The sequence below is a fragment of the Lepisosteus platostomus genome, chromosome 14 (genome assembly GCF_059453375.1).
Source record: "Lepisosteus platostomus isolate fLepPlt1 chromosome 14, fLepPlt1.hap1, whole genome shotgun sequence".
Classification (NCBI taxonomy): domain Eukaryota; kingdom Metazoa; phylum Chordata; class Actinopteri; order Semionotiformes; family Lepisosteidae; genus Lepisosteus; species Lepisosteus platostomus.
Window position 1 is genome coordinate 36,720,420 of NC_142624.1, and position 16,345 is coordinate 36,736,764.

The 16,345-nt window shown below is 37.8% G+C and overlaps 1 protein-coding gene across 3 annotated transcripts in view; it reads right to left on the bottom strand.

Moving 5' to 3' along the window:
* The window catches only part of LOC148649414 (nck-associated protein 5-like), a 263,578-nt gene that overhangs the window by 232,293 nt on the left and 14,940 nt on the right, over positions 1-16,345 (bottom strand). The window contains exon 5 of one of the 3 annotated variants that reach the window (XM_088606030.1): positions 2,256-2,331. The gene's annotated coding sequence lies outside the window, so the exon portion shown is untranslated. Of the gene's footprint in view, positions 1-2,255; positions 2,332-8,177; positions 8,250-16,345 lie in introns of those variants that run through there. The other 2 variants (XM_088606032.1, XM_088606033.1) reach the window with 2 other exon arrangements.

The window sequence follows — 16,345 nt, forward strand, 5'->3', positions numbered from 1 at the left end:
AAGATTTGACAGATTAAATTTGATTAAGCAAGTGTTATGATTTATTAGCCCCATAATCTAATTGGTCTCTGGGATTCATGCAGCTTCAATGTTCAAAACCAAACCTGTTTTGTGTTTTGCTCTGTTTTTAATTCAACATTCAAGCTAATTTAAGCTCAGCATAGAAACTGAGCTTTTAAATGGATCTGGAGCTGTCATGTTCCAATTCCTGAAAGCATTTTACACAGCGTAATCTGTGGTAGTAAACTCTGGAATCTAGTTAACACCCACTGGTTTAATTAATTTCATGCTCTCTGATCCAATTCTTATTATTTCTGTATACTGAGAGCCATTAAAAATGCAACAAATGAGCATTAGAACAAATAGCATCATTTGCATCTTTATGCCACATAGTATATTACATAATAGCACACTGTATTGTTTCTTTCTTATGTCATTATATTTTTTACTTTATTAGGTATGGCACCTTATGAAATAAAACCCTTTTCATGCTGAAGATCAATCCATCACAGTGCCACAATCTGCGGTGGCGCAGTGAAATCATGCCGACCAACAGTCTACCCAGAACACTGTCTGAAACCCATTTGTGAGAGCAATTACTCTGGAATATTTGTGCAACAGTTAATTAAGATTAATTACTTAGTTATTCCCCAGAAGGCAACTCCAGTTAATGAATTACAGTGAAGTGGGTCTGAATGAATGTAATAGCCTTGCATCCTTGCAAGCCCCAGAGGACTTCCAGCCCTCCTGTCTAAAACCTGGACAAAAACGAACAAAGATCCAACACCTCACTGTGTCTCTGCTTATTTTGACTCTCACGTTTAGGAAATACTCACTTTACTCTGGATGTGATCAGCTCATCTGCAGTGTGTTATACTGTACATCTGGAAAATTATGGTTTGAAGTGGCTTGAGGAAGCTTGCGTTAAAGTGCGGAATCAATACTCCTTGCCATGTAAGATGTTTTCAAAGACAGACCCAGAGGGAAAAGATGACTTTACAGATTTTTCAACTCTCTCCTTGGTGGGGCCAATGCATACTTTCAGGTTTATAATACAATCCGTGAACTACAGTAACTATAGGACTACAGAACTTTCAGTAGCTCAGAAGAGTAGAAGTGACACTGAGGATTTTACCAATGGTCCTCAGTATCCAGGCACAAGCTAGTCAGTAACTATTGAGAAAAACAGAGAAAAAACATGCTCTGGAATCAGTTCAGGGAATAATACCCAAATACATTCCAGGGCTTATGAGAATATCCAATAATGATAGGCTGATGGAACTGAACATTTTAGTCTTTAACAGAAAGGATTACAAGAAGAACTGATAGAAATATTCAAAATCCTCAAAGGGACCAACAAAATAACCCAGTCGACTTCTTCAGAAACAATGAAACACAAGTGGAAACTATTTGAAAGCGCATTTAAAAGAAGAACTGGAGGCAGTTCTTTAGTCAAACAGCTGTGAAAGTCTGGAACAAGCTGGCCAGTCATATTGTTGAAGTCAATACCCGGGCTTCTCTCTAGAAATGGCTGGATGGGATCCTTGAATCAATTAACTACTAAAGACTAGATGAACCTCCTCTCATTTGTAAACATTCTTAACATTTCCCTATTTAGAACACATTACGTAACACACAACGTTTGCCTGTACAGCCCACCCCACTGTTCTGTGCCTTTTCTTTGGGCGCTACAGTTAGAAGCTGGTGTTCCTAAATTGTTCCTGCAATTTCTACTTCGACCCCTGTGTTTGCTTGGATAGCCTCCAGCTCATCCCAATCTTCCTTAGGAAAAAACGGCTTTGGATAACGGGTGGATGCTTGGAATGGACAAAGAATACTAAGAACACATCCCATGTTAGGCAATCATGTAAATGATTAAAGATAAGTTTAATGCAGTTACTGCACATAGCTAAGTTGGTACAAATGGTCGCATTAACTTGCTTATGAGACACAAAGAAAAGGATCCTGATTTGAATCTCTAAAGTGTTTACATTAAAGATAACATAAGGATAACTGTGCTGAGGCTCTACTTATTTACTCACCACATTCAGCTTGTTGTGAAATAGCTTTCCTTTTCTTGTTTGAAAGCTATGTTAATAAATTCCTTTATTTCTTAGAATAGAAGACGCTCATCCAATGTTCTGCTTCTCTTATAAACAACCAAACGCATCTCTTACAGAGCTGTTTAAGACACAGAAACACAAACAGGTCCCTTCACCTTCTTCGGATCAAAAGCACTTAAGCTGTCAACTCACATTCAGGAAACCTCGAACCTGAATCCCAGTGGAAACTTGCATTCCAGCCTAAGTGCCTTTGCAATTTGTAATTCGCCTGCAAGAGACAAGGAAAGAAAACTCCTCAGATGTGTAGCAGTCAGCCCTTTAGATTCATAACTCCCTCAAGAAGGGAATTCTCAAAAGAGTCTTGGCTTCTGTATTTCTTTTGCAAGATCTTGGAAAGACGCTTTCAACATAAGTTATATGAAAGTGTTTTCTTCTGCAGAGTGTCATGCCTGAAAACCTTCAACACAACATATCAGAACATTCATTTTTCTCATTTGTTGGCTGTATAGATACAGTACCTACTCACAACGTACTTAACTACTACGAAAACAAGGCACGTTGCACCTGCTGCATTTAAACAAATGCCACTTGACCATCTGGCCACAACTCTTCTGCTAAACAGTAGGTAAGGCCTTCAGGACAAAGGTGGCAGTGGACAGGTAGATAAAGGAAAGTGGGCAAGTCACAGAGGATAAATCCTTTTTTTTTAAATATGATTCAGTTGCAACCTAGGTTCATGGGACCAGTAGCAGATATAACTACAGTACTTATAACTACCAAACGAGGCTTAAGGGTCTGAATGTACTCATCTCATTTGTAACCTTTCTTATGTTAAGTTCATGTTTAAGTCCAATCTTTCATGACATGATCCTTCCCTACTTTTTCTTTTCCAACTAGTCACAGAGAATGCTACCGTATATCCCAGGGAACAGTTCATGCAACTTCTCTCCACCCCAAAGATAACATTAAAAACAGAAGTACAGTCATGTCAGACAAGGAAACAGAAATACCCCACAAAAGTGCTTCCACAAAAGAAGGCTTCGTGCTCTCCACATAATTTGTCTACCCAGCCATTTTCAAATTAACCCTTAGATCTGAGGGTCAGAGTCTAACCCAGAAGTACAGGATGCAAACATTCTGTTAACAACGTTTGCAGGCCAAACCGGACAACCAATCAGTGAGTCAATTAGACACCCTGTAGAAATCTCAGGCTTCACCCTATTACATACATATACATACGGCATACATATATACTGTATGTATATATCTACAACATATAGATAGAATACTTATGCCAAAACATAACACATATTTCATATGCACACAATACGCTTGAGTACCATGTAATTTGCTTTAGTTTATCTGACATCAAAAAGTTTGATTTTACAAATACACACTGGAACACAAGCAGTTAATTCACTTAATTCCTTGTTAGAAAACAAGACAACTGAGAAAAATATGCTACAATTCTAACATGGCAGAAACATTGGGCTTTCTTTATCATGCACACCACTGATTCACTTGACCTCAGTATTTATCGTAGTAAACAAACTTTATGAAAGTCCACATAGAAGCTATTAACACAAGATTGTGCTTCACAATGCTGCTACTATGATCAGCATTAACATCGTGGCAACACAGACTGACCCTGTGGCTGAGGATCTTTCTTCTAAAGAATGTGGGAGACAGAAAGAAGAATTTAAGGTTACGTCATGTTTGTTCGCAAATTTAAACAAGAAAGGCCTTTTCAGTCGAAAATAATGCCATCTCTTTCACTTGATCCCCAGATACTGCTTGGGTTCAACAAAATGACCTATTGTTTGTTGTTTGCTTGTTTCTCAGACTGAAAGGAGTCACTGGGTAAAATTAAACAGTTAAAATTAACTGTAAAGTGTTATAAATTTTGATGAGCCACAAGTGAAAGCTAATCACTCTCTGCCAGGTTTGATTAACATCATTGCACTAATCTACAAAATCTGCCCTTAAATTGTGCACCAACTAATAATAATGCTCATTTATGACTCCATTTATGACTTGCTATCCTCAGTGAAAACAAAAGAGACTTGTATTGTTTAACAAATCTGCCCATATATTCCTCAAGGGAACATACATGACATTATTATTTAGAGATGCAATTGTAGCCTTGTGACATAACATACAGACAATTTCCATTCTGGCCTATAGTCTGAGCTGCATTACTAAATGGTTTTTAAGCTTCATTAAGCCATAGTAAAGCAATTTAATCCTAACTGATGATGCAGCTATTAACCTTTAATAATTATGTGTGACTTGAGTCTATCTCATTAACCACCAAACCAAAATATTTAAAGAATTTCACTTGATTGTTTTGTAATAAAGTGACACCTTCAGTTTATACACATGCTACTGATGTACAGTAGGTAACCATGCCCTGGTGTTCCAATCCCAGCTTGAAAACCGCAAACCCAATTTTCAACAAGCATTAACAAGTTAATCATTCTGTAATTATAATGAGTATGCAGTTCCATTCCATTTAAAAGTAAATAGTACAGGTCTCTAGAGATAGCATAAAATACTATGTTAGTTTAAAAATACGTTCTAGAAAACCTTTCAGAATTGAGCCGCAGTATAGATAATTTGTTTTAAGAGTGGTTATATAATAATATAATCTTTTCAGTTTGTTGCGTGTACACCAAGACACAGGAATGAAACATTCAAAACAAGTTCAAGCCCAACTCTTAGCGATTTTAATAGTTCTAAAAGTGGAAGGTATTTTACAAAACTCTAAGCATACACTGTACAAGACCCAATGTCTAGGTTCATTAACGCCCATGTCTACTGTGGTATGACAATAGTTACAGAATTATTAGTATTCTAATTAGTGCTCTGGGGAGCGGTCGGGCTCAGACAGGATTGTTTAACATGCAAAATGTTAACGTGTTTACTATTGGCCACATGTGAGTGGGGTTTAAAAGCTCAGCATGAGAGCAGCATCTAATTTAGGACTTGAAAGACATATATTACACCATGAAATATAACACAATGAGTTCCAACAGTAATCATTTATCAATAGTGTTGCTTGAATAACATTTTCTCAACATTTATGTTTATTTTCATAATAACTATGGTTCTTAAATTTTCCTTCAAATTAATAGACAAGTTAAAAAATGACAGAATAAGATACATTTACAACCCCATCATACAATACTGCCATTATGCAATATATCACATATCTACTTATGACCTCACAGTTCAAGAATTTATTCTAGAAATTACAGTTACAGTGTAATAAATTTGGAAAATTAAACCATGATCTTACACTTAAACCATTCAACCAGAATACAGTATATCCTAAAATAATCAATTTGTGTCAAGGGTAATAAAGTATTAAATGTGCTTAATTAATATAGAAAAGGCTAAAATAACATCAATTTGAGGATGTTAGAGTGAGGAGCTGTGTCAGCATGTATTGGCTGCAAAGGAACAAGCAAAGGTTAATTTCACACAGAACAACAGAACTGAGTAGCAGAATGTTTGGGCTGTTGTGAGCCTTATTCAGGTGTAGAGAAGGCTCAACAGCGGAAAGGCTGTGTGTCCCCTTTCTATTTTTCAGTGTGGAATTAACCTTTACTTATCCCTTTAGTTCGAGGATTAACCTGTAGGAGTATTAGTTTGTTGTCACTCAAGAATGCAGTCATTTTACAGGATTTACAGGGTTTCATGACCTTCCACCAGTATATGCCCTTTCTAAAAAAATGTAACAAATACGCAATTCAAAAGTGCATGTGACAGCTCAGGGTTTGTGATATAACCTTTAGTTGTAGACCCTTTTTTACTAAACAAACACTGCAGTATATGCACTGATGCACAGCATTTTGTTTTCTCTTTAGGGTATAATATCTACCCACAAAATAACAAATAATTAGCCTGCATCTACGGGACTGTTGGCTTACAGACAGCATTCACTGACTGCACTGACAGAGCGTGGCAGTGAGATGTATTTTGTGACAGAATTATTTCATCAGAATCACAGTAGGGGGTGACCAGCACTAGATGCTCAAGAAAGCATTGTAGCATGACTTTTTATTCTAAAAGATATGTCCAGCATTAACAACAAAGTGTCTTGGAAAATAGTCCATTTCTATAAAGTATCTAGATTTAGAGAAGCAGAGGTGATACAAACCAGTAATAACCTTCAACATGCCGCATTTTTTATACAATATTTTCAACATTCAAACACCCCAACCTCTTAAGCGCACAATGATATCATGTGGTTTTGAGGCGAGAAATAATATCCCAAACAGCTGCACCAAGCATGTGCAGTGAAATGACAGCAATTTCCTGACAAATAGTACCATTTAACCCTAACAATGTCAACTGCTTTACAGAAATATGCTCATTTCTTGAGATATTCGAATATGAGCTCTCAATATTTCAACAACAACGTCAACATGCATTAAATGCGTAAATATCTATACCAGGTGTACAGTATATTCTAGCCCAGGAGAGACACAGTGCAGAAGGTTTCATAAAACACTTTCAAATCATTAATTATTTAACATTTGAAAAAACATTTGAAACTATTTTGTTTTGATCACTGAAGCAGGTGAGATATTCAATTAAGCAATTCAGAAGTCCTTAGAAATAAAACAAAAGCAGCACTCTCTCAAGCAGCTGTCTTTGATCGCTTCGAAATGGCCTTGAGGACCTGTGCACTGTGGCTCTTCAGGATCACGTTAGGCTCGGCCACCCTGACCAGTACCTTAACGCCTGTAACACCATTCCTTTTGTTTTTTTACCACTCAGCAAAACATCTACAAATGGGGCATCTGTAATAATAGTCAACAGTGCTTAAAGGTAGTGTTTGACAAAGATATCTTGATGCATACTTGAATTTTCTTCAGTCTGACATGGATAATTGTGCTTTTACAAGCTTTTAACTTATTTCTCCCCCTACATGAGAGGTAATTAGAGATGAAGAATTTTCAGTAACATCTGTACAAGAAACAAATTCCCCTCCTGCAACAGTGATCATGTCTGCGGGTACTTGTGAAAGACAGTTTTTGTACTCATTTAGATGAAATATTGTTAATGTAATTTATGTAGGACATTAACATACCAAACACTATTTTTTTCCTGTCCTTTTCAGATAAAAAAGATTAACTGAAAAAAAGGATTGTATCTTTTGTCAGCAGGGGATCGTTGCCAGATAGCTTTGGATATTTTTGCACATATCTGAACATCATGCCTCATTTATTTTCTCGAACAGGAAGCAATTTTGAGCATAGTCCATCTTGAATGACAAAGTGGAATGCACGATAATCACAAGTGTCATTTACAATCCCAGCAGGAATAAAGAAATTTGCAATTGAACAGCATAAGACTAAATAGGCGTTGGATAGGACCATCAGAATGTGCCAGTCAGAGATTTCAAATAATAAGACATTTTGAAGCAGGGGTTTAAAATATTGTTAACGTTTAACCTGACAGACGTTTAAGCGAACATCACTTTTGGAGCACTTCACTCTGGCTGATGCGTCTGATTTTGGAAGAGACCGCAAGATCATCACATTGTAAAATGAACACATTCCTCGGAGAGTCATTAAAGCTGATGACTGCTGGGCCTCTCCCACCCTACAGTTTTAAGCCATTTGAAATCTGCATCACCAGACAAGATTCAGTATTATCCGGCCTAACAAGCTCATGATCCACTTCAATATTTAAACTATCAAATGCAGCATATATTAAACTCGGACAGCCTGAGTTTTTATAGAATCAATGCCAGAATAGACTTACAGGTTACCATGGGTTATATTTCATTGAGTCTGTATAACCTATATGCAGTCAGTACACTGTACACTAAACAAAACAGAAAGCTTCTAGCATTAAATAATAACAAACAATGACCATTTTCTTTGTTAAATATGTGCAAACAATATGTAAACCACTGAAGCCCATCTTTCCCTGGAATAGAAACACCTCTTTATAGCCATCCGGTCTAATCTTCCTAACATTTGTAATCCATAAAAAAGACTAATGTGTGACAGTGTTGTTATTCATGGCTCTCTATTGTTAATTAAGATCTCCCGTGTCGCTTGTCTTTCTTCTCAAGATTGCGGAAATATCTGATCTTACCTACATTCTAGGGAAGACATGCCGATTCTGTGTTTTCACTTCACCTCATGTCACAGCAACTCTCCCTTGCTTTGCAAACTAGGTAAAACTCTTATACGGATGCCCCAAGTCCCCAACCTCCCCCCAGAGTTCTGATTGACCGGTGGTTTGCCAAGAGAGGGCATAACAAATGCCACTGTGTTCTGTCAATATTTGTATGCAGCACCACATCAGGCAGGCTGCCAAGACTGCCAGAGTTTTAAAAAGGCAAGTGGAGAAGACTGACAACCCAACAAATACATCTCCCTTTCCTTTGTTTCTCTCACAGCCTTACCAATGCTGATGAACTGCACTGAAAGGCAGGGCTAGGCATTTGCTGTGTTATTCTGTTTGGAAACACACACACACACAAAAAAGGAGTCTGCATATCGCTCTTGCGTTGCGTGATTGTATCATCTAACTATGAAGTCTTTTTTTTTTCCCCGATTGCATGTCTTCAGATCCCAGCAGCTGGGACGGAAAGATGAATTTTTAATTGGCTGGAATTTAATATGAAACCATTTGGCTGGAATTTACATTTGAAGCACGCCTGTGGCAGCTGAAACAGACCCCTGAAGTCCTCTGATTATCTCTGTAAAAGATGCATTGTGGTTGCTGTTCACAGCCTGCACTGACTGGTGTGATGCAATTAAAAATAATCTTGTACCAGTCTGAACATCAGAAATGACAACTGATTAACGGATGAGGCACCTCCAGCCTGCCTGTTCCCATTTGTGGAGTTAAGCAATTGCGCACTGTGATGAAATTAGGATGCATCAAAGTCTAATTAAAAGGGTGAAGGAAATTGAACCCCTTTAGTCTTGAACATAGAAGACTACAACAGGATCTGATGCAAGTGTTCTTCAAAGATACTGGCAGCTGGGCCCAGCGGGCTTCTTCGGAATCAACAGTGAAACAAAGCTGAACACAAGGACACAAGTGGAAAGTGCATTTGAATAGTGAACAAGAGGGACTTTGGTACACAAAGGGTTGTAGGATGTGGAACAAGCTAACCAGCCATGGTGTTGAACCTGATAACCCAGCATCTTTTAAGAAATAGCTGAATGAAACCTGCTTGTCCATTTGCCATTGTGTTTCTGGGTATCTATGCATAAAGACATTTTCATCTTTTTTAAGATTTACATTATGAATGCATTAGATACAAATGTTTTCCATATGAAAATTAATTCTCAACATGACAAAAAAGGCTTTCCTGACTCCTTAAAGGAGTGCCATAGGTTTCGTAATCATAGGAAATAAGGAGCAAAGTCAATGCTGAAAGACTATAACATAGATCTGTTGATGTAGTTGTATATTTAATGCATATGTCTGTGTTTATTCTGGCCTCTCAGTACAACCGCTTTTAGTCGAAGAATGTTTTTTCACCACTAATCTGACAGTGTCTGTCACTTCTGCAATGAGGTGCAGTTGTTTTATTCTCTCCTCCCATTACATAGACGGCTGGAATTTCTCAGAAAATGATTCACTGGTCTGGATCTTTTGAACTTTTCTGATACACATCTGTGTTTGTGAGTCAACACACCCAAAAAAAGATGTCTGCTCTGGTTTTATTTTATTTTTTTCTGTGAAACTTCTGACTTTGGATGGCGGGGATTTTGGGAAGCAAAGGAGTGGGAAGAAACAGTGGGTGGAGAGGTGTGAAGGATTGAAGTATCTCAGCGTGGAGCTCGATAAAGACAGACATGCAGCAGCGTAGTTGTTTTACTGCTTTCATGTCTTTTCAATGTTCCTTGTCTGGATCAACTTGTAAAATTCTGAGGGCCTGGCAACTGACATGAGATATACAGTACCTGCAATAATATATACAGTAGAGTTTGGAAACAATAAAATTCCTCTTCAAAAATGTGTCTGAATTAATTATAATAATGTGAGTGTATGTTTGGTTATTTAAGAAGCGCAGCACAAGGCTAACATGTTTCTTTAATGGATTTGATGTACTTTAGAAAGGTAGTATTACTACCCTGTAGTTTCATTTCAACAGATCTCAGATGCTAGGAAAGGCTGAACCTGGTCAGTCCTGGGATGGGCAGGTAAGTGGTATTTGGCAGACCAGTGGGCAACACTTTTCCACTGGACCTCAATTTCAAAACCAAGGCCTCAGTAGAAGCACTATCCTTTGAATGACCATCGAGACTACTAGGCCAGAGTCCCGGGTGAATTTTAGTCTGCGCTTGCATGATCTCTCCTCTCTAAAGTTCAGTGTGATACTGTATAACATCCACTTCTCCACCTGGGCTACTGTGTGGTGGGTCTGTTGGCACACAATGGCTTCAACATATCAGGTGGGGGCTGCAATTCACAAGTTTATGAAGTACAGCTGGGGCTCTCCTTTATGTGAAATGTTTTGTAGACCTTGTGGATGAAGAGAGCTATACAAATGTAAACATTTTTTAATAATAATAATAATAATAATAATAATTGCTTACACTTATATAGCGCTTTTTCTGGACACTCCACTCAAAGCGCTTTACAGGTAATGGGGACTCCCCTCCGCCACCACCAATGTGCAGCATCCACCTGGATGATGCGACGGCAGCCATAGTGCGCCAGAACGCTCACCACACATCAGCTATCAGTGGGGAGGAGAGCAGAGTAATGAAGCCAATTCACAGAGGGGGATTGTTAGGAGGCCATGATTGATAACAGCCGATGGGGAAATTTGGCCAGGATGCCGGGGTTACACCCCTACTCTTTTCGAGAAACACCCTGGGATTTTTAATGACCACAGAGAGTCAGGACCTCGGTTTTACGTCTCATCCGAAGGACGGCGCCTGTTTACAGTATAGTGTCCCCGTCACTACACTGGGGCATTAGGACCCACATGAGCCGCAGGGTGAGCGCCCCCTGCTGGCCCCCCTAACACCTCTTCTAGCAGCAACCTTAGTTTTTCCCAGGAGGTCTCCCATCCAGGTACTGACCAGGCTCACACCTGCTTAGCTTCAGTGGGTTGCCAGTTGTGAGTTGCAGGGTGATATGGCTGCCAGCCTGCACCCATATTTAAGAATATTGTTATCTCTTTAAAGATATACCTAACTTTTTTTTTTCGTTATTGGCTTCAGCCCTCACACGTTTGCCATTTTTTTTAAGTTCTTCTTTTTGCATAATTACAGAATGTCATGTTATAGAAAACATTGAGTCAATGAGAATTAACAGGTTAGGGGTAGATAGTATGAAAATCTATGTTCCTTTACAAAGCATTGCCAGTTCTTTTTTAATCAATAACATAAACTACAAAAAAAACAGAAGTTCTCTTTATGACCTGGAAGTAATGGAAAGGTAAACACATTTTAACAAAATACAATTTTTTTATTTTTTTTTATTTTTAACCCTCAAAGCAGCCTTAAGTAAACAAAACTAAGCATTTTTCACATTTTAATTTTAATTTTGTGTGTCTAATATATGCTATCCATTAACCATAAATCACATTCTATGCTTTCATGCTTTAGAAACAAACTTTATATTCAATTGGAATGTTCCCATCATCAGAAAATGTCTTTTATCTCTAGGGTGAATACAAGGTCTGATTCTCCCAGAAAATCACTTCTGTTTATTGACAGATGTAGGTCTTTAGAGGTGTGTTGTAAATTGCCTTCAACTGTTTGTGACGTTTTAGTAAAATGGGGAAATGTAAACTTTTTTTTTTTTGCAGCCATGTGATTTGGAGGTTTCTTAAAACATATGACCGTCCAGATGTCCCATGCAGAATCTGGACTGAAACATGAATATGTCAAAATATATTTCTAGCAAATTGCCTCTGTGTAGTGTGTTTAAAGGTTACTAATAAAGGGGAAGTTCACATCTTGTTCTACTAATGTTATCATTTAAACCTCATTGGGAAGAACATAATTAGAAGTCTTCTAAAAATGTTTAAATGCTTACAAGTCACTATATGATTAATTTAAAAACTGTCTCAAGAAAGTATACAAGCATATGGTGCTCACTGACTAAAACAGACAAAGCATGATTACACATTAGATAAGTATTTACCCTTTGGGCTTAATTAAGAAACAATGAAAGTCTTTATCTAAAAACAATAAAAAGAAAAATCTATCAACATCCACAGTTATTATTTTTCACCAGTAATTTAAAACCGTGTTCCTAGACCAAAAGAGCAGTTGGAAGGCAAAATGCTTTGCTACAGTATTTCATTGTGTTTATGTTAATTTCAGAATTCCTGTTCTCAATTACCACTTTAGTTTAGACATCAAAAGGAAATTTTAAAGGAGATGAAGAATATTGCATGAGGTGAAAAGGTTATAATTGTAGCTGATGTTTTAGTACAGATAAATTGGATGGTGTGTGTTCTGTATATACAATACATGTATATATGAAATAGACCAGAATTCAAAAGAGTTTAAAACCAAACATAATGCGTCTGCAAATTGGCGTCTTTTTCATCCCATTTTGTTTGCTTTCAGTGTTTTTTGGTGTGTCTTTGTACAAATTGAGTCATTGACATGTTTTTATTTCGGATCACATGTGACCCTTTAACTCTTAACTTTAACAGTTTTGTCACTGGTGTTATTTATTCCTTGTTACTGTGTTTTTTTATTCATAAGGTCCAGGAAGTAAGTGACCCATGTAGTCCCACAATAATTCAGTTATGGCAGCAGGTAGGCAGATCACTGGGGGAAACTATAGGTCTCTACTGCCATGAAGGGTAATAATTTTAAAAATCCTAAATTATTTTTAATTGTCAATCCATATTTGACGGAGTAATTTGTCGTGCGATGTCTGTAATGAGAATGTGCGTTATTAATACCTAACTGTGAGCAAGCTGCCTTACTGTAAAGGATGGTCATAGACGTCATAAAGACTGCACTGGAAACCAAACTGTGGTACAAAATAAGTGTCTATTTACTAAGGTGCTCCACGGAACAAATAAATATTTACAACAGAAAGAGAAAACAAACATCAAAAAAGTAGTGCAAGACTGTAGCTTTGCAGGGAAATCGTCAAGAAAACCCAAGTCGTAGAAACAGCACACATCCAAGAATAGCCTACAATTAGCATTAGCATTAACATCTAAACAAGGACTGATCGCTATACCATGAGTGATAGATTAAATACCGTAAGCACTGCCTGCAACTTCACCTGATGGACAGGTAAGAATCCATTTGTTAGTGTCCCTAACCCAACACAACATGCTGAAACAGACAAATCTGTGATAAATCTGTGATGGGTCAATTAAGTAATCAAGGCCAGAAATGGACTGAAAACCAAAAATGAACATTAAAAACTCCTGGATCAGGGATGCCTACCCTGGTCTAAAAATAGCAGTATGTGTCAAGTCTGCGATGTCATGTTGTGGAAATATACAGATTTATTTAGTTACAGTTAAAAAAATAACTTGCCCTCATTGTTACAGCTATTTATCGCAATATAGATTCATCCACAACTTCCAGCTGTTGCAAAGTAGAGAGGAATTACAGTGACGTCACTGAGACCCGTGTCAAGACCTGTCTCTGCTGAGCTGTCCCTGGAAGGTTACGAGCTGGGGCAGCTTTGTCAAAAAGATGAGAATGGTCTGAATGTGTCACCAACCTCATAAAGGATGTTTTATTCAAGAATTCTGTAACTGACATCTGGCGAGCTTTGCTCACCAAGCAGCTTGGCTTGGGGACTCATCCTGTAGCCACTGGGGTTTCAGAGCTCTCTATGCTAAAGGAAGAACCTGCCATGGAAAATGACAGCAAAAATAAAAAACTAATATGTTGCATTATTCATAAATAAATTTAAAATAATGCATTTTTTAACTAAAAACCCTAACATAGCATATGCACTTTAACTGCTTCCTCACATTGTCTAGAATCCAAAAATGACATTCCAACATAAGCTTTTAAGTCTTTTTCATAAGTAGCTTCTTCGAGCTCAGTGCTTCTCATTTCTTATCTATAGCTTGTGCTTGCTACCAACTTGTAAAACTCAGCACTTGACTACATTAAATGTAATCTATCTGGTGAGTTTTCAGTCTTGAATTTTGGTTTCAATTTTTGTTTTTCAAATTTCCTCTACAGTGTTTGCTCATCTTCCATTAATAAAATAAACTACAAAAATGCAACAGAATACAAAACTACAATAAAATACAAAAAATACAAAGCATCAAATAAGATAAGAGAGGGAGTGTCATCACCGTGAGCGTCAACAGAATATGTAGAGGTTAATTCCATACCACAAAAAAGATATACAGGCAGATGTAAACTGACTGACAGACAGGTAGACACATAGAAATCTATTGTGGATACAAACTTAGATGAAACCACCGATACTGAAGACATTATAAACAAGATATGGCTTTTCCAAGCTATTTTGTTTAGCTATACATCAGTTAAGTTGGTAAATTATCTTGTGCACAATTAACACATTAAACCTGACTGAAATATTAGCCCCATTGTTTGCTAAACTCCTGAATGAAAAGCTTATTGTTCTAAAAAAGCACAAAGAGGCATTTTTTAAAACACAGACATCTTAGTCACCAAGAGTGATAGGAAAGCTTAATACTGTATGTAGAGGATGATAAATTAACTTGGCAGCAGGTGTTTGGGACAATTATTTGGATGCATATTTCACATAAAGCAACCCAAGAACACAGACTATACCTTGCTTCTAAACTCTTTAGGCCCAAAGGAAGAATGATTCAATTATTCCCACCAGCTGTATACAGTCTGTGGGAAAGGTGTTTACATACATACCAGACTGCTTTGGATGGCTCCTCTTCTAAAAAGCAACACTCAACAATGAATTCAAAGCTTTGCCAGTACATTTTTTTCACATTTTTGGTTTCTTAAAAAAACAAATGATGGTTGATACCTTGCATTTTTTCTTGTGCTTCTATCACGAAGAGCTTTACATATAAGAGGGTCTGACTTCATTCACTGTTGAAGTGCAGCCCCACCTAGGTGACAAATTTCAGCCAGTGTGCACCTGTAGCCCCATTGCACAGAAGATCAGGTGGAACTTTAGATCCAGGCCCGACTGTACAAGCTCTATACTAGGGCACTTGGAAATTGTGGTCCAGAGGGAAGAGCACCACCTACTGGTCCACTAACAGCACTTGCCACCGCAACCTTGTTTCCCTATGAGGTCTCCCATCCCCGGACTGACCAGGCTATACTCACTATAAGATCAGGCAATAAGGTGCTGCTGCCCAAAGTGTATGTTTCTTTCCATGCAATTCTTCTGCAGACACAAGCTAGCATGCTCTTTACAGTATATACATAGATAAATGCATGTGTATATCTATATTAGTTTGATGTACTCTTTTAAGATGGGAAGACAAAACCAGCAGCAGGCTGGATGAAAACAGACTAAGAAAGAAACAAGTGGGACACTCTTGGGTAAGCTTCCATCCAATGGCAAACGTGTGAGGGCTGAAGCCAATAACGATATGATTTTATTTAAAATTAGAGCAAACAATTTCATGATGACTCGATGACTGCTCTCTGTCATCAAAAGGTGGACCTGTATGGATTTCGATGAACATATGGTTCCTACTCTGCGCATGGATGTGGAAAGAGTGGCTTATCAAGTTTTACCATCACAATGAGCTCATTCTTACAACAGACTGCAGCTCCAAACCTGCTGTCCATGTTACACTGACTCGGGGGTACAGACGAAGCTGGTGTAGAGCAGCTTTCTTTAGACATTTATGTGTGTGCATGTTTTAAAACATGAAACACAGCTTAGACAGGATGCACCTCCGGGCTTATTGGTTTATTATGCTATTGTAGTTTTATGCTTTTGAATACTCTATACAGTATGTGCAATCCAATGTACTCCTTTCAAATAGACAGCAGCTGTGAGAACCTTTCAGGGGTGTGTAACAGCAGCACCAATCTGGCAGACAAAGTGACAGTATGAACTCTATATTTGCTCCCAGGTATAGAGATTCAGCTTAGGAAACCTGTATTGGACAGAACAATGGGGTCAGTGAGTTCAGGGTGCTGGAAGAAGGGATTAAGACTGACTGTTTAGATGGAAGGAAAGGACAGTTATTAGTTTTTGTCAGAAAGACTGACACCTTTGTTCAAAAGGTTTTGTTCCCCCAGAACAAAATAAATGCATGTATTAATAATTAGTCCAGAATATTTTTAATGTAATCAATTTGATATTGCTTATTGTTTTTCTGT